Below are 19,182 nucleotides of genomic sequence, written 5' to 3'. Positions count from 1 at the left end.
TTTTCACCTGGCTTACAGGATATCATGCTCTCTGTTTTCTTCTTATCTCAGTGGTCACTTCTCTGTCTTATTTGCTGATTCTTTTCCTTCCCTCTAATTTTTTTTTTTTTTTTTTTTGAGACAGAGTCTCGCTGTGTCGCCAGGCTGGAGTGCAGTGGCACGATCTCTGCTCACTGCAACCTCGGCCTCCTGGGTTCAAGCGATTCTCCTGCCTCAGCCTCCCCAGTAGCTGGGATTACAGGCGCACACTACCACACCCAGCTAATTTTTGTATTTTTAGTAGAGACGGGGTTTCACCATGGTGGCCAGGATGGTCTCGATTTCCTGACATCGTGATTCGCCTGCCTCAGCCTCCCAAAGTGCTGGGATTACAGGCCTGACTCTCTAACCTTTTAATTTGGTGTACACCAGTGCTCAGCTTTTGTCTTCAAGTCTTCACCATTTATACCCACTCAGTGACCTCTTATAGTCCTGAGGCTTAAACCATCTAATACACTAATGACTCTCAAATTTATTTCTCAGCCAAGACTTCTCTTCTGACATCCATTTTCAATTACTTATTTGGTAATTTCATTTTGATGTTTAATAGATATCTTAAACTCAACTTGCCCAAAACTAAACTCCTGATCTTTCCCTCCTACCCAAAACTTGCAGACTTCCCATTTCAGTTGACAGAAGCTCCATCCTACCACTTGCTCAAGTCAAAAACCTTGGAGTCATCCTGAAAGCTCTCTTCCTTGCAATACCTTACATCCACTGTATTAGCAAACTCTGTTCACTGTACCTCCAGCTCCACAGCTACCACCCTTGTCCAAGCCACCATCATCTCTCATCTGGGTTAAATCATACAGCCTTGTAACAGGTCTCTATGCTTCTCAGAGTGATCTTTTTAAAATATTTTCTTATTACAGGTTAGCATCCTTTTCTTTCAGATTGGTATCATAGAAGTAGAAAGTAGAATAGTGGTTACCAAAGACCAAACAGGGGAGGAGGAAGGGGGAAAAGGGAGAAGATGGTCAGTGGGTACAAAGTTACAATTAAATAGGAAACATAAATTCTGGTGTTCTCTTGCACAGTAGGGGGACCATAGCTGGTTAAGAAAAATGTATTGCATATTTCAAGATAACTAGAATAGAGGATCTTGCAAGATATCACCACAAAAAAAGATAAAGATTTGAGATTATGAACATGCCAACTATCCTGATGTGATCATTATACAAAATATGCGTGTATTGAAACATCACACTACCCCATAAACATGCAATTATAATGTCAATTATTTAAAAATAATAAAAGAGTAGACAAAATATATGAGTCGACTCTGCTAAAAATATTGCAAATGGCTTCTCATTTCACTCAGAGTAGAATATTTACAGTGACCTAAAATACCCTCCATGATCTAGCTCCTTGTTTCCTCACCTCCTTCTACATTTTTTCTTAACTCTGCAGCATTGATACTGACATCTTTGTCAATCTCCAAAAAAAAAAAAAATACTTGAGGCACACTTCTGCCTTAGGTACTTCACTGTGGCTGACTCCTCTACTTGGAATCTTCTTCCTCCAAGTATTGCATGTTTTCACTCTTACACCTCCATCAAGCTTTTGCTTAAATGTCTCCTTCTCAGTGAGGTCTACTTTGACCCATTCTACACACTACTGCAGTTTGCACCATAATCCCTGAACTCTTAATACCTTTACCCTGCTCTACCTTGTCTTTATTTCCATAGCATGTATGAACCTCTATATAATTTACTTATATGCTACGCTTATTGTTTATTGTCTGTTTCCATCTACATGAATTGTAAATTCTATAAGGACTAGGATCCTTGTGTGTTTTGTTCACTGAAGTCCTTAAAGGCCCTAGAATAGTTTCTAGGACTTAGCAGGTGTTCAACAAGTACTTTTGAAAGAATGAATATAGAATGTAACTTTTGGTATATAATTTATGTCTTTACACAGAACTGAATAACTGTTTTTGATTGATATGAACTATTATTTCTTGCATAATTAGTATTTTTAATTTTTGTGGGTACATAGTAGGTGTGTATATTTAGAGGGTACATGAGATTTTTTGATACAGGCACGCAATGTGAAATAAGTCCATCATGGAGAATGGGGTATCCATCCCCTCAAGCATTTATCCTTTGAGTTACAAACACTCCAATTACACTCTTAAGCTATTTTAACATGTAGAATTAAGTTATTATTGACTATAGTCACCCTGTTGTGCTATCATATAGTAGGTCTCATTCGTTCTTTCTGTTTTTTTGTATACATTAACCACCCCCACCTCCCCCCACAGCCCCCTACTACCCTTCTCAGCTTCTGATAACCATTCATCTACTCTCTGTGTCTGCGAGTTCAATTATTTTGATTTTTAGATCCTACAAATAAGTGAGAATTTGCAATGTTTGTCTTTCTGTGACTGGCTTATTTCACTTAACATAATGATCTCCAGTTCCATCCATGTTGTCGCAAATGACTGGATCTCATTCTTTTTTATGGCTGAACAGTACTCCATGGTGTATATTACCACATTTTATTTATTCATTCACCAGTTGATAGACACTTAGGTTGCTTCAAAATTTTACCTATTGTAAACACTGCTGCAACAAACACAGGCATGCAGCTATCTCTTCTATATAATGATTTCCTTTATTTTGGGTATACTGCTACTATATACTATATAATATATACCCATCAGTGGGATTGCTGGATCATATGGTAGCTCAATTTTTAGGTTTTTGAAGAACCTCCAAACTGTTCTCCATAGTGGTTGTGCTATTTTACATTCTCACAAACAGTGTGCAAGTATTCCCTTTTCTGCACATTCTCACCAGCATTTGTTATTGTCTCTCTTTTGGATAAAAGCCATTTTTGCTAGGGTAAAATCATCTTTTTTTTTTTTCCTTGAAGCAGGGTCTCGCTCTGTGGCCCAGGCTGGAGTGCAGTGGCGTGATCTCGGCTCACTGCAACCTCCGCCTCCCAGGTTCAAGCAATTCTTAGGCCTCAGCTTCTAGAGTAGTTGGGATTACAGGTGCACATCACCATGCCTGGCTAATTTTTTGTATTTTTTTTTTTTTTGGTAGAGACGGTATTTCACCATGTTGGCCAGGCTGGTCTCGAGCTCCTGACGTCAAGTGATCCACCTGCCTCGGCCTCCCAAAGTGCTGGGATTACAGGCGTGAGCCACCGCGCCCAGCCGGGTGAGATCACATCTTACTATAGTTTTAATTTGCATTTCTCTGATGATTAATGATGCTGAGCCTTTTCATATGCCTGCTTGCCATTTGTATGTCTGGGTTTGAGAAATGTCTATTCAAATCTTTTGCCCATGTTTTGATAGGATTATTAGGTTTTTTCTTATAGAGTTGTTTGAGCTTCTTATATATTCTGGTTATTAATCCTGTGGGAGATTAGTAGTTTGCAGATATTTTCTCCTATTCTGTGGGTTGTCTCTTCACTTTGTTGATTGTATCTTTTACCGTACAGAAGCTTTTTAACTTGATGTGATCCCATTTTCCCATTTTTGCTGTGGTTGCCTGTGCTTGTGGAGTATTGCTTAAGAAATTTTTTGCCCAGAGTAATATCCTGGAGAGTTTCCCCAATGTTTTCTTGTAGTAGTTTCATAGGCTGAGGTCTTAGATTTAAGTCTTTAGTTCATTTTGATTTCATTTTTGTATATGGCAAGATATAGGGGTCTAGTTTCATTCTTCTGCATATGGATATCCAGTTTTCCCAGCACCATTTATTGAAGTGCCTGTCCTTTCCCCAGTGTATGTTACTGGCACCCTTGTCAAAAATGAGTTTACTGTAGGTGTGTGGATTTGTTTCTGGGTTCTCTATTCTGTTCCACTGTCTATCTGTCTGTTTTTATGCCAGTGCCATGCTGTTTTGGTTACTATAGCTCTGTAGTATAATTTGAAGTCAGGTAATGTTATTCCTCCAATTTTGTTCTTTTTGCTTAGATAGCTTTAGCTATTCTGGCTCTTTTATCATTCCATATAAATTTTAGGATTTTTTTTTCTGTTTCTGTGAAGAATGTCATTGGGATTTTAATAGGGATTGCATCAAATCTGTAGATTGCTTTGGATAGTATGGTCATTTTAACAATATTGTTTCCTCCAGTCCATGAACATGGAATATTTTTCCATTTCTTGGTGTCCTCTTCAATTTCTTTCATCAGTGTTTTATAGTTTTTCATTATAGAGATCTTTCACTTCTTTGATTAATTCCTAGGTATTTTATTTTCTGTGTGGCTATTGTAAATGGGATTACTTTGTGATTTCTATTTAGGAATGTTCACTGTTGGCATATAGAAGTGCTACTGATTTTTTTATGTTGATTTTGTATCCTGCAACTTTACTGAATTTGTTTATCAGTTCTGATAGTTTTCTTGTGGAGTCTTTATGTTTTTCCAAATAAGATTACATCATCTGCAAACAATGATAATTTCACTTCATCCTTTCCAATTTGGGTGTCCTTTATATCATTCTCTTACATGATTACTCTAGCTAGGACTTCCAATACTATGTTGAATAACAGTGGTAACAGTGGACATATTTGTCATGTTCCAGGTCTTAAAGGAAAGGCTTTGAGTTTTTCCGCATTTAGTATGATGCCAGCTGCAGGTCTGCCAAATACGACTTTTATAATGTTGGGATATCTTTCTTCTATCCCCAGTGTTCTCAGGGTTTTTTATCATGAAGGGGTGTTGAATTTTATCAAATGCTTTCTCAGCATCAATTGAAATGATCACATGGTTTTTATTCTTCATTCTGTTTGTATGATGTATCACATTGATTGATTTGTGTATGGTGAGCCATCCTTGCATCTCAGGGATAAATCCCTCTGGTCATGATGAATGATCTTTATAATATACTGTTGAATTCAGTTTGCTATTATTTTGTTGAAGATTTTTGTATCAATATTCATCAGAAATATTGGCCTATAGTTTTCTTTTTTTGATATGTCTTTATCTGGTTTTTGGTATCAGGGTAATATTGGACCTATAGAATGAGTTTGGAGGTATTGTCTCCTCCTGTATTTTTTGGAATAGTTTGAGTAGGATTCATATTAGTTCTTCTTTAAATGTTTGGTAGAATTCAGCAGTGAAACCACCAGGCTTTTCTTTTCTGGGAGATTTTTTATTACAGCATCCATTTTGTTATTCATTATTGGTCTGTTTAGGTTTTGGATTTTTTCCTAGTTCAATCTTGGTAGGTTATATGTATCTAGGAATTTGTCCATTTCTTCTAGATTTTTTTGATTCATTAGCATATAGTTGCAGATATTACACTAATGATACTTTGATTTTCTGCAGCATAAGTTGTAACGTGTCCTTTTTCATTTCTGATTTTATTTATTCGGATCGTCTCTCTTTTTTTCTTTGTCTGTCAATCTTGTTTAACTTAAAAAAAACTTTTGTTTCATTAATCTTTTGTATTGTTTTTCATTTCAGTTTCATTGAAATCAAATGAAATGTATGCTCTGATCTCTATTATTTCTTTTCTTCTACTGATTTTGGGTTTGGCTTGCTCTTGCTTTTCTAGTTCCTTAAAATGCATGGTTAGATTGTTAATTTGAAGTTTCTCCTCTTTTTTGATGTAGGCATTATAGCTATAAACTTCCTTCTTAGTACTACTTTTGCTGTGTCCCATAGGTTTTGGTATGTTGTGTTTCCATCATTATTTGTTTCAAGAAATGTTTTAATTTCTTTATTAATTTCTCCATTGACCCACTGGTCATTCAGGAACATATTGTTTAATTTCTATGTATTTTTATAGTTTCCAAAATTCCTCTTGTTATTAATTTCTAGTTTTATCCCATTGTGGTAGAGAAGATGCTTGATATTATTTCAACTTTTTGAATGTTTTGAAGACTTGTTCTGTGACCTAAAATATGGCCTATCCTTGAGAATGATCCATGTGCTGAGGAAAATAATGTGTATTCTGCAGCTCTTGGATGAAATGTTCTGTAAATATCTATTACATCCATGTGGTCTATAGTGCAGATTAAGTCTGATGTTTCTTTGTTGATTTTCTGTCTGGAAGATCTGTCCAGTGCTGAAAGTGGGGTGTTGAAGTCTGCAGCTATTATTGTATTGGGGCCTATCTCTCTCTTTAGTTCCAACAATATCTGTTTTATATATCTGGGTGCTCCAGTGTTGGCTGCATATATGTATTCAAAATTATGTCCTCCTGCTGAGTTGGCCCCTTTATCATTAAATAGTGACCTTCTTTTCTCTTCTTATAGTTTTTGTCTTGAAATCTATTTTGTCTGATATAAGTATAGCAAATCCTGCTCTTTTTTTTTGGTTTTCATTGGCATGTAATATCTTTTTCCATTCCTTTATTTTCAGTCTATGTGTGCTTTACAGGTGAGGTGTTTTTATTGTAGGCAACAGATCAATATTTTTTTTCACCCATTCAGCCAGTCTGTGTCTTTTGATTGGAGAGTTTAGTCCATTTACATTCAGTTATTATTAATAAGTAAGGACTTACTCCTGCCATTTTGTTATTTGTCTTTTAGTTGTTAAGTGGTCTTCTCTTTCTTCTTTCCTTTCTGTCTTCTTCTAGTGAAGATGATATTCTCTGGTGATATGAGTTACTATCTTGCTTTTCATTTTTTGTGTATTCACTGTATGTTTTTGGTTTGAGGTTACTATGAGGCTTGCAAATACTATCCTATAACCCATTATTTTAACCTGATAACAATCAACTCTATTTGCATAAACACACAAGCAAAATGAAAAATAATAAAAACTCTACACATTAATCTTGTTCCTCTGCTTTTTAACTTTTTGTTGTTTCTATTTATATCTTATTGTACTTACTATGTCTTAAAAAGTTGTTGTAGTTATTATTTTTATTGGTTCATTATTTAGTCTTTCTACTTAGAATAAGAGTACTTTACACACCACAGTTACAGTGTTATGATATTTTGTGTTTTTCTGTGTACTTACTATTACCAGTGAGATTTGTGCCTTCAGGTCATTATTGCACATTAATGTCCTCTTCTTTCTGATTGAAGTACTCCCTTTAGCATTTCTTGTAGAACAGGTCTGGTATTGATTAAATCCCTCAGGTTTTGTTAGTCTGGGAAAGCCTTTGTTTCTCCTTCGTGCTTGAAGGATATTTTTACTGAATATACTATTCTATGGTAAACTTTTTTTTCCTTTAGCACTTTAAACATGTCATGCCATTCTCTCCTGACCTGTACAATTTCCACTGAAAACTCTGCTGCCAGACATATTGGAGTTTCATTATATGTTGTATGTTTCTTTTCTCTTTTCTCTTTTAGGATCCTTTTTTTCCCTTGACCTTTGAGAGTTGTATTATTATTAATAAATGCCTTGAAATAGTCTTCTTTGAGTTAAATCTGCTTGGTGTTCTATAATCTTCTTGTACTTCATTATTGATATGTTTCTCTAGGTTTGGGAAGTTCTCTGTTATTATTCCTTTGAATAAACTTTCTACCCCTGTGTCCTTCTCTACCTCCTCTTTAAGGCCAATAACTCTTAGATTTGCCCATTTAAGGTTATTTTCTAGATCCTGTAGTCATGCTTTATTGTTTTTGTTTTTGTTCTTGTTATTTTTGCCTCCTCTGACTATGTATTTTCAAGAAGACTGTCTTCAACCTCACCAGTTCTTTCTTTGCTTGATCCATTCTGCTATTAGATTCTGGTACATTCTTCAGTATTTCAGTTGCATTTTTCAGCTCCAGAATTTCTGCTTGACTCTATTGGATTATTCCAATCTCTTTGTTAAATTTATCTGATAGAATTCTGAATTCCTTCTTTTTGTTATCTTGAATTTCCTTGAGTTTCCTCAACACAGCTATTTTGGATCCTCTGTCTGAAAGGTCACAGATCTGTGTTTCTCCAAGATTGGTCCCTGGTACCTTACTTAGTTCATTTGGTGAGGCCGTGTTTTCCTAGATAGTGTTGATGCTAATCAATATTCTTTGTTGTCTGGGCATTGAAGAGTTAGGTGTTTATTGTAGTCTTCACTGTCTGGGTTTATTTGTAGCCAGCCTTCTTGGGAAGGCTTTCCAGACATTTGAAAAGACTTGTGTGTTGTGATATATGCTTTAGGGGGCCTTCTAAGCCCAGTAATACTGTGGTTCTTGCAGACGCGTAGAGGTACCACTTTGATGGTCTTGGACAAGATCTGGGAGAGTTCTCTGGATTATCACGCAGAGATTCTTGTTCTGTTCCCTTACTTTCTCTTAAAGAAACAGAGTCTATCTCTCTGTTCTGAACCACGTAAAGCTGGGAATGGAGTGACACAGGCACCTCTGTGGCCACCACCACTATGACTGTGCTGTTTCAGACCTAATGCCAGCACAACACTGGTTTTACCCAAGGCTGGCTTTAACCATTCCCTGGCTACTGCCTATGTTTGCTCAAGGCCTGGGGGCTCTACAATTGGCTGGTGTCTAAGCCAGCCAGCCCTGTGTCCTTCCCTTCAGGTCAGCAAGGTCCAGAAGTGTTGTCCAGGAGTCAGGGACTAGAGGTAAAAAAAGCCTTTGAAGACTACCTGGCGTTCTATTGTATTGTAGCTGAGCTGGTACTCAGAACACAAGAGACAGTCCTTCCCACTCTTCTTTCCCCTTTCAAAAGACAGAGGAACCTCGCCTGGTAGTCACCGCCACCCCAGACCATGGGGAGTACTGCCAGACTACTGCTGATGTTCATTTAAGGCAGAGGGTCTTTTAAATCAGCTTTTTGTGAATACTGCCTGGCTTGGAACTCAACCTTTAGAGCAGTGGGCTCCTCTCTGGCCCAGGGCAGGTCCAGAAATGCTGTTCAATAGTCAAATCCTGGAACTGGGGACCCCAAGAGCCCGCTTGGTGTTCTAGCCCCACTTCGCCATACTGGTATATAAGGTGCAAGAAAATGTCCCCTTTGCTTTTCCCTCTGCTTTTCTCAAGCAGAAGTTTTGCCCCATTGCCACCACAGCTGATCATGTGCTGAGTCTCACCTGAAACCAGCAAGTCTCAGAGGCTCACCCAAGGCTTTTGATGGGTATCATTGCTGTTTATTCGGGGTCCAAAGGCTCTTCAATTAGCAGGTGATGAATGTTGGCAGGACTGGGTGCTTTCCTTGAAGGCAGCAGTTTCCCTTCTGGCCCAGGGTTTGTCCAGTAATGTCATCTGGAAGCTAGGGCCTGGAACAGGGGCCTCATGACTCTGACCAGAGCCCTATCCTGCCTTGGCTGAGCTGGTATACAAGATGCAAGACAAAGGCCTCTTCATTATTGCCTCTCCTCTCCTCAAGCAGAAGGAAGGGGTCTCTTTTGGAGCTGTGATCTGTGCAGCCTGGGGTTAGGGGAGGTTTGCTGCCAACACTCCCTTGGCTGCCCCAGCTGGTGTCTCAAGTATGTTACATGCCCCTCCCAGTCCACTGTCTCTAGGCCTACTTCAGCACTAGGACTCAACTAAGAGTTGCAGTCCTTATGGCCTAGATTGTCATTCAAGTTTACTTGGAGGCACAGAATGCTGTAGCCCTCAGTGGTGAGGTTTGTACCCACTCAAGTTTGGACCTCTAAGATCAGTGATTCCCTCCCTGGCTAGGGCTGGTTTAAATGTTCCCGTTATGGGTGGTTGTCTGCTGAGTTTGGTCCGGTTATCTTTTTGCTCTAACAAACAGTTCAGCACTGAGTTCAGTGTCTCATAATTGCTGTGTTCTCCCTCCCCCAGCGCCCAGAGATACTCTCTACACCACACAGCTGCTGCCACGGGCAATGGGGCGAGGGGGGTATTGGTAATTCAGGACTGTTTTTTCTATCTCTTCAGTGCCTCTTTCAGCAATACGAAGTTAAAACCAGGTACTATGAGTGCTCACCTGATTTTTGGTTCTTATGGTGTTTTTTCTACATAGATAGCTGTTAACTTGGTGCCTTTTGGGGGGCAATGGGTGGAACTTTCTATTCTGCTTCCTCCACATCCTCCCCCTATTTCTTGCACAATTGATTTTTAAAGGCTTTGTTTATATGTGTAAGCCAGTTTGGTTTCTGAAAGACTTGGTCAATCAGCTCGATAAAGTCAGTAGTTTTTAAACTCTTAATAGTTGAATCAGTCAAACCTATTTTCTGGTTTCCTGGATTTGTTTCGTTTCAGTTTATGATGACTATACTGGCCCTTATGGTAATATATTCAAGCTAACTTGTGCATGGAGAAATAGTTGCAATTGATATGCCAAATCAATGCATGTAGACACAACCATATTCAATCACAATTAGTCAAATGAGTGTTGTAGAAGAACTTTATACTCAGCATAGTTCATTTTAAGACAAGGAAATAGCAAATACCAATTGATTGAATGTCCATAAATAAATAAATAAGCACATGCATGTATTGTTTTGACTGATTTATGAAAATAAGCAAGTCGATCAAAATTGTCAAATAGGTCGATTCATATAAGACATTGCCTAAATTAATATGTCATCTGACTAAATTCCCTAGTAATTCCAGTAAAAACTATTGAAATTTTAGTTTATGAAGATATAATCATATTTTATCCAATAATGCATCAATTGATTTTTTAGAAAGCATTCCAATTAGAATGATCAATCAATCCCATCAAAGTTTTTAATAAATGTGGATCTATAGGGTAGTCACACCTAAAGTAAGACTAGAATAAGAAAGAATAAGGTGTTAAAGTGAGATTTTACTAATCCTGAATCATGTCGGAGTTTGAGGAAATATCTGTAGAGGTTGAAAAGAGTGGCAAATGAAAGTTCAGCACTTCAGCCTTAAAAGAATCATAAACCCATAAACTCATGACATTTTTACCAGTCCTCCCATATTTATTTGCAGTCAAAACAATGCCACAGCTGACATTTAGGTACCCCAGGAAGCAAAAACAAAACATAACAGAACAAAACAAAAACAACCAAAAAACAGAAAGATAAGGAAGGTAAACAGACAATGCTAGCTCCATGGATTAAGTACTTGATATATATTTTTACTCGCCCTCAATACATAAATTATTTTAACCTTTAGTTGCTTTTGTTTTATTTCTGGATGTTATAGGATACTGTTTGCTCATTTGTATAACTTGCATAGGGAGAAGTAAGGATTTGGGAAGTAATTTTATCTTGTGCCTCAGTGTAGTTTTGTCCCTAAGCTCTGTCATTTGTATATCAAACTAATACTGTCATTTTTATCAGCTTCAGCCACAAGAAGGTTTATCAAGATGTTTCTGTTTTACTTCTCGTTTCTAAGCAGCTGCCTAGAACTAGAGTCACGAGTCTGCTAAATTGGGCAGGCATTCAGAATTTTTTTTTTATCACGTTCTCCCAAGAATCATGATTTTATAAAAAGAAATTAGCCCAAGGTAAATCTCAGGAGAAAAGTGGTTTTCTCTAATAACTTGCCTCCAACGAAGCGGTTGGTCTTTACCCACAAGAACTAGAAATAATAATTTTTTTGTACTTTATACCTTGGGTCTGGGAGACTTAAAGAAATATCTTGCTTTCCAACAACTTGGGTTTCAGTTGTTCCAGATTGAATTAGTGTAAATAAAATAGGAAGAAGGATCCTAGCAAATCAATACTGCATTGGTAGTAAACTGGAAAATACTGACAAATTATCCTTTTAGGCCTTAGCGAGGTTTAATCTAAACATCGTTTTCTCCTGACAGCATGAGAGAGAAGAGAGTAATTTATTACACCATCCTGATATGGATGAGAAAAGACTGCTGCATGTTCTTCAGTGTTCTGGCTCTCTCCTTCTTTATGCCAGTTCAATTTTTGTTTTGCTCCAGAAAAGCACTCTCCAATAATATGGTTACAGGTCTTGTAACTTTAATGCTGTAGCACTACTCTCTTTCATTGTACATTTGAGAACTTGCCAGCTGGTATAAGAATGTGGGTTGTTAAGTGCTCAGTTGAGATTCAGCTGTCTCTCATTACATACATGGGGTATGTTCCTAAAGTCCTGTACGCAAATAATTTTATAGCTTTACCTAATGTGTGAGGTCACTATGTAGAGGAGTCTTTTAGAAAATCTTGTCACATTATAATGTGAATAATTACCCTGCCCCTAAATTTCACGATTTTCATAACTCGAGATTTTTGCTTGTTGGGTTTATTTAAGGTGGACTCTCTTATTCAGTTAAAGCTTACTTCATTTATAGGAAAGGGGGAATTTGTGTTTACTGAAGGAAAAATATTTAGCATTATTTCTTTCCTAATTTCCTGTGGTTTTTGTTTCATCAAACAACTCTTATTGCATGTGATAGGTATGTAATACAAATATGTGAAATATGACTCACAAATATTAGGTCAGCAATTTGTTCATCTTTTTCTGTTAAATAAGTTGGTCATGTTAAATGTCACATTTTCCAACGTGGATATGATAAAATAGCACTTTTAATTAACCCAAGAGGGATATGGACATAAGAAAACCACAAACACTTGCTCCAGGCAGGATCCTTTCTCAAGGAACTGCATTATGAATATGACTTAAATTACTGGTTATGTGTATCCCATGTATTTTGCAAAACCTAAAATGTTATTATATTGTCATTACACTTCAACAGTTATCATCAGGATAATAAAGAAATAAACTCAAACTTTCTTTTTTTTTTTTTTTTTTTGAGACAGGGTCTCACCCTGTCACCCAGGCTGGAGTGCAGTGGCACTATCTTGGCTCACTGCAACCTCTGCCGCCCGGGTTCAAGTGATTCTCCTACCTCAGCCTCCTGAGTAGCTGGGATTACAGGCGCCTGCCACCGTGCCTGGCTAATTTTTGTAGTTTTTAGTAGAGATGGGGTTTCACCATCTTGGCCAGGCTGGTCTTGAACTCCTGACCTCATGATCCACCTGCCTGAGCCTCCCAAAGTGCTGGGATTACAGGCTTGAGCCACCGCGCCTGGCCAACCTCAAACATTTTTAACACATTTTGAGAATAGTGTACATATTAAATAGCAATAAATGTTTTCCTACATACTCTTCCCCATATCAAATTCAAGCCTTAAAATGTTTAATTGCTCATCTAGACTCCAAAAATATTTAAATTACCAGGTACCTCTAGCCAAAGGATAAAAACATTAAATTGGAAATGATTAACATATTTACAAAAAAGAGGAATTTTTCTTTTTTTTTATTTTTATTTTTTTTATTATACTTTAAGTTTTAGGGTACATGTGCACATTGTGCAGGTTAGTTACATATGTATACATGTGCCATGCTGGTGCGCTGCACCCACTAACTCGTCATCTAGCATTAGGTATATCTCCCAGTGCTATCCCTCCCCCCTCCCCCCACCCCACCACAGTCCCCAGAGTGTGATATTCCCCTTCCTGTGTCCATGTGATCTCATTGTTCAATTCCCACCTATGAGTGAGAATATGCAGTGTTTGGTTTTTTGTTCTTGCGATAGTTTACTGAGAATGATGATTTCCAGTTTCATCCATGTCCCTACAAAGGACATGAACTCATCATTTTTATGGCTGCATAGTATTCCATGGTGTATATGTGCCACATTTTCTTAATCCAGTCTATCATTGTTGGACATTTGGCTTGGTTCCAAGTCTTTGCTATTGTGAATAATGCCGCAATAAACATACATGTGCATATGTCTTTATAGCAGCATGATTTATAGTCCTTTGGGTATATACCCAGTAATGGGATGGCTGGGTCAAATGGTATTTCTAGTTCTAGATCCCCGAGGAATTGCCACACTGACTTCCACAATGGTTGAACTAGTTTACAGTCCCACCAACAGTGTAAAAGTGTTCCTATTTCTCCACATCCTCTCCAGCACCTGTTGTTTCCTGACTTTTTAATGATTGCCATTCTAAATGGTGTGAGATGGTATCTCATAGTGGTTTTGATTTGCATTTCTCTGATGGCTAGTGATGGTGAGCATTTTTTCATGTGTTTTTTGGCTGCATAAATGTCTTCTTTTGAGAAGTGTCTGTTCATGTCCTTTGCCCACTTTTTGATGGGGTTGTTTGTTTTTTTCTTGTAAATTTGTTTGAGTTCATTGTAGATTCTGGATATTTTTCTAAGAAATTCGGTTAAACTTAGTTCCACTGACTCAGAAGAGGAAGGAATTTCTTCTGGAAAACATTTTCTAAAATAGCAAAATTCATCATAAATATATGATTGGGACTATTAAATATAAATGTTGCAGTCTTAATCATCTATAGACCAAGCCATTATGACAAGATTTCCCTGTATAAATGTGCAGCATGTTTCATATGCCAGTGTGTTAAAAAAAAAGAATCATTTGATGACTTAAAAATAATTAACTGAAATATTTGAATTTGCTTTGCTTCAGATATCGTATGAAATATCATTACCATTTTGTGAGACCTTTTAGGTTATTAAACATTTAAAAATTCCTTCTGTGAACAAGGCACTTTTATAGGAGAGAGACAGTGGGAAGATAAGGGGAATGTAAGGATTACAGATGTGCTCACAGCTTAGCAGCTTGCTTACTTGGACTTAATGATACTGATAAAAGTAATTCTGATGACCTTATTAACCTATCTCTATATAACTCAGCCAATTGACCAGAATAAGATCAATATTTTTCTCCAGTTGTCAGGACAGCCAGTCACCGTGGCTTTGATTGGATCACGGCATGGTCACTCCAATTCATTAGGTAAGATTACTGAAATAAACCACACTGAGAGAAACCAAATGCCAGTTAGGTAGTGAGCAAGTGCCAAGTGGTGGAAGAGTTCTATAAGAGCAAGCTCATCAAATGATTTCTTCAAGTCGTTATTCATGTCCAGAATTGATTCAGTGAGTAAAGTCATTTGAAGGGTCTGGAAGATATAAAGTCGAAAAAAAATGCTTTCTAAAATTTAAAGTGAAAACATTTGTTAGCATGCATTAGAATTTGTTTCAAAACTACAATTTTTTATTGTACAAACATTTGTCAAAGGACTAAGAATCCAGAAATAAATAATTAGACATTTTCCTTGACCTTGAGAAGTTCATAATCAGTGGGCAGAGTAAGGGAGTAGACATATAAATAGATAATTATAGTGCAATGTAGTAAGCCTTGTAATAGGTGTATGTAAAATGCATGCATTAGAAGCACAAAGAAAATAAGCTGGAGAAATCTAGGAGGATTTCACAGAGAATGTAATATTTGAATTTTATCTTGAAGTATGGATATGAATATTTTCTTTTTCTTTATTTTCTTCTATATTTGTGCATGTGTATACACACGTGCACATGCATTAGTATGTATATCAGTTACTACCCTTTCATTTGTGAGTGACTAGGAAAAGGTAAATATTTGATTGCTTCTGGTTTTGGGGGTTTTTTTAACAACTTTATTGAGATAGATTAGATTTCACACATCATACAATTCACTCATTTAAAATGTAAAATTAAATGGTTTTTATTATATTTACAGAGTGGTGCAACTATCACCACAATCAATTTTAGAACATCTTCATCACCTCACAAAAACCCTTTACACTCAGCTGTCATCTTCCTACTCCTTTATCCCCCAACTGTAAGTAGCACTAATCTACATTTTGTCTCTACAGATTTTCCTATTCTGGAGATGTCATACAAATTAAATCATATAATATTTGTCAATTTGTGTCTGGCTTTTATCGCTTTGCATGTTTTCAGAATTTGTCTATGTCATAACACATATCAGTTAAATTCCTTTTAATTGCCAGATAATGGCTCATTGCGTGGAGATATCACATTTGTTTATTCATTCACCAGTTGATGGACATTTGGATTGTTTCCACTTTTGCCCTTCTGATTTCACAGAGTGTTCTATTTGTTTTCTTTTAATTTTCTAATGTTCCATCTTGTCAATTTTTTTATCATCTTGGATAAAAATTATTTTTCCCAGCTGATAATTATCTGTTCTACTGAGAATATGATAAATGTGGTTTTCCCTCAGATGAAAATAATCTGATCATATCTGTGGTCCTAAGAAAAATTTTTCTCTACTATCTGTGAGATGTAGAGGCAGCTCATAAGACAGTGACTTCCAACCTTTTATGGCCAGGGCTCATAAGAAATACATTTTTCATCACAACCCAGTACATACATAATTTATGTGTATGTATTAAACAAAAGTTTCACAAAACAGTGTTTATGCTTACTATATGCAGTGCACTGTGACAGCCTATCCTATTCTAGTCTATCCTAACCTTTTCTGTTCTATTCTACCCTATCCAATCTACCCTGTCATATTATAGTCTATTGTTTTAAATGTACATTACATGACCCATACATTGATTTCACAACCCACTACCACGTCACTATCTGAAATTTTGTAAACTTCAGATTTCAAGTCTGAAGTTCTGTTATAGGAGAGAGACCAGAACACATTCTGTGTCCAGAAATATTCATCTCATCTTTCTGAGGCAATGACTAAAGAATGGTATTTTATTTTATTGGTTGATACCCATCAAATGTTGGTGAATAATAAAAAGCCCCTATGTTGACACCTCCATTCTTAACCTACTGACCTTTAGAAGCAAAAGAATAATTACTGGTATAGTTCATTACCTTCAGAACAGTTGGAGTAACTGTGCTATGAATATTATTCCCTTCTCTTGGGAATTAACTTTCCTATTATGACTCATAATATTTCTTTTGTACTAGGAATGTAAAATGTACCACTTAAATATAAGGCATTATAAGGAATTTAGGGCATTTTAATATAATGTTTAAGTTTTTTGATCTAATATTTTCATCTGATAGTTTAAGGTCTTTTAATCTAATGTATATAACTTAAATGGACCTTTCCCTCTGTATTTTAAAGGATGCCTTAAGGTGACATGATTTCTCTAGAATGACAAGTCCCAAGGAAGTATAAGCAAAATATTCCCATGGAGAGTGATAGAATAACCTGAAAGACAGTTCAGACTCATTTCTCGTATGACTCACTTCTCTAAATTTGGCTTTAACAGCTTATATTCTAGAAGGAAGGAAAATTGGCAGTCGGAATTGAAATGCCAGTGAATAAAATGTGTCTGTAGGACACAATATGATAATATTACATGTGTTGGTGACCTATTAAAAAAAAAACAAACTGAAACTCCCACCACCGTACCCAACACTCCTTCATAGCTCCTAAATAGAAGGGTACTCTTACTCTCTTCCTATGGTGACTTCATTGCTGACTTTCTTCCTTTTTCTCTTCCCACACTTCTCCACAAACACATACAAGTTGGGAAAACTCCTCCAAAGTATCTTCCTACCTTCTATACACAAATCTTCCTTTCCTCTTTTCTTTATTTTTCCACTTCCACAATCTTCCTGTCTCTTTTATACTTGTGGCTGTCATTTCCAGAAGAATCCAAGATGTACAATTGACAGGAAACACCAAACTGAATTATAGAGACGGGCAGAAACTTCAACTTTGCTTCTTTCCTCTTTACCTGTTACCCTGCACTTTCAGAGAACTTAACTGTAGATTGCAAATGAAGATCAAGCAATAACCACACACAATGAAGGATTCAAAGAACCCTAAAAAGGAAGAAAGTGAAAGTAGTAGAACCTTTCTTGTTACACATCTCTATTTTATTTATTCAAATGCTATTCTTTTTTAAGTCTATGTTTCCAGCCCGGTTAATCATAAAAGCTCAATCAAGCACTTCATTTTAGTCTTTTTTTGTGTGGGATTATTAATGCCGTGGGTGGAGAATTTCACACAAAGTAGTGCACTTAAGTCATGCCCAATAATGGCTCAGAAAATTGGTTTTGTGTATATACTTTGTAAATAGATAATTCCCAAATCAGGTAAGAAAAGAGAAAAGACAGAAAAATCATAAATAAAAGTATAGAATATACTTCTATAGTGAAGGCTTATCCTTATTTCAATTAAGAATTATGACTTATGAAAGTAAATACATAAAAGCTTAGATCCCTGTTGTCAAATGCAAAATATATGAAAGTATCACAGACCTATGAAATGCCAAATACACTTGCACTTATTCACGGGCACTAATAACTTTAATTAAGCCAGAACATCTCAAAATAACAATAATGAAAATTACATAGGTAATAAGACTATAAACTGGACTTGAATAAATGATTTTGTTTTCTTTAGAGGATGTTGGCTACCATTCAGTCTCCAAGTATAAAATATTTATTACATGTCCATTTGCGAAAAAGATAATTTTTAATCCAATTCAATTTTACATTTTTCAATTATCCTACCAGGCAGAGTTTAATGCAGTACGGTTGAACTCATGTTTATTGAATAAGTTTTTCCTACTTGCCTGGAGTAAGTGCATTTTTCTGTTTTGAAAATCTTTACTTAAACTTAAATGTTTTCCACTATTTTTCCAAACAACAGTTTAGAGTATGTGTTTACTTGAAGTTATGTCTTAAGATTTTGAAATTTCTTTCTCAGATAGTATTTATGAAATATATTTTCTGTTGTCCTGTTGCAGTAAACTTTTTATAATTGGTATTTTAGTGTTTCTTAAGCCAAAAGAATGATACTATATGTGCTAGACTTATACTCATCCTTATTTTTGGTTTGGACTGATAAATCTACTTTTCTGTTAGGAAAAATATCTGTCTGAAATAATCTGCCTCCATTTTCTTTCTTTTTAATTTCAGTAGTTTTGAGGGAACACGTGGTGTTTGGTTACATGGATAAGTTCTTCAGCGGTGATTTCTGAGATTTTGGTGCACCTGTCACCTGAGCAGTGTACCCTGTACCCAATGTCTTTTATCCTTCACCCACCTCCTACCCTTTCCCCTGAGTCCCCAAAGTCCATTATATCATTCTTATGCCTTTCGATCCTCATAGCTTAGCTCCCACCTATAAGTGAGAACGTACTATATTTGGTTTTCCATTCCTGAGTTACTTCACTTAGAATAATGGTCTCCAACTCCATCCAAGTTGTTGCAAATACCATTATTTCTTTCCATTTTATCTGCCTCTATTTTCTGACAGGCAGCTCATCTGAAACCCTAACTTCATAGTTTCTTGACCTCTCTCTGGCCAATAATCATTGCCTTCACTCCATTTCCACAATTCATTTCCTCTTCTCCCCCTCCTTCACTCTCACTGAATCACTTCTGGTCTCATCAAGGCCCTCATACCTCCCTAGCTACCTATCTATTTCGTAAACCTTTTCAGGCTCTCTCTCTTACCCTATTTCAACCGTGAACTCATTGACACTCTTGTGTTGCACCATCTTGCCAATCCTCAACCATTAATCAGCTT

General features: G+C 36.5%; 1 protein-coding gene across 5 annotated transcripts in view; it reads left to right on the top strand.

The window, feature by feature from the left end:
• Positions 1-19,182, top strand: part of TENM1 (teneurin transmembrane protein 1) — an 831,890-nt gene that overhangs the window by 329,768 nt on the left and 482,940 nt on the right. The window contains exon 1 of one of the 5 annotated variants that reach the window (XM_019019376.4): positions 3,019-3,206. The exons of the other annotated variants lie outside the window; for them this stretch is intronic. The gene's annotated coding sequence lies outside the window, so the exon portion shown is untranslated. Of the gene's footprint in view, positions 1-3,018; positions 3,207-19,182 lie in introns of those variants that run through there. 5 annotated transcript variants of the gene reach the window in all.

Source organism: Gorilla gorilla, chromosome X (genome assembly GCF_029281585.2).
Source record: "Gorilla gorilla gorilla isolate KB3781 chromosome X, NHGRI_mGorGor1-v2.1_pri, whole genome shotgun sequence".
Classification (NCBI taxonomy): domain Eukaryota; kingdom Metazoa; phylum Chordata; class Mammalia; order Primates; family Hominidae; genus Gorilla; species Gorilla gorilla.
Note: the sequence above shows the minus strand (reverse complement) of the source record. Positions and strands in the feature narration are given on the sequence as shown.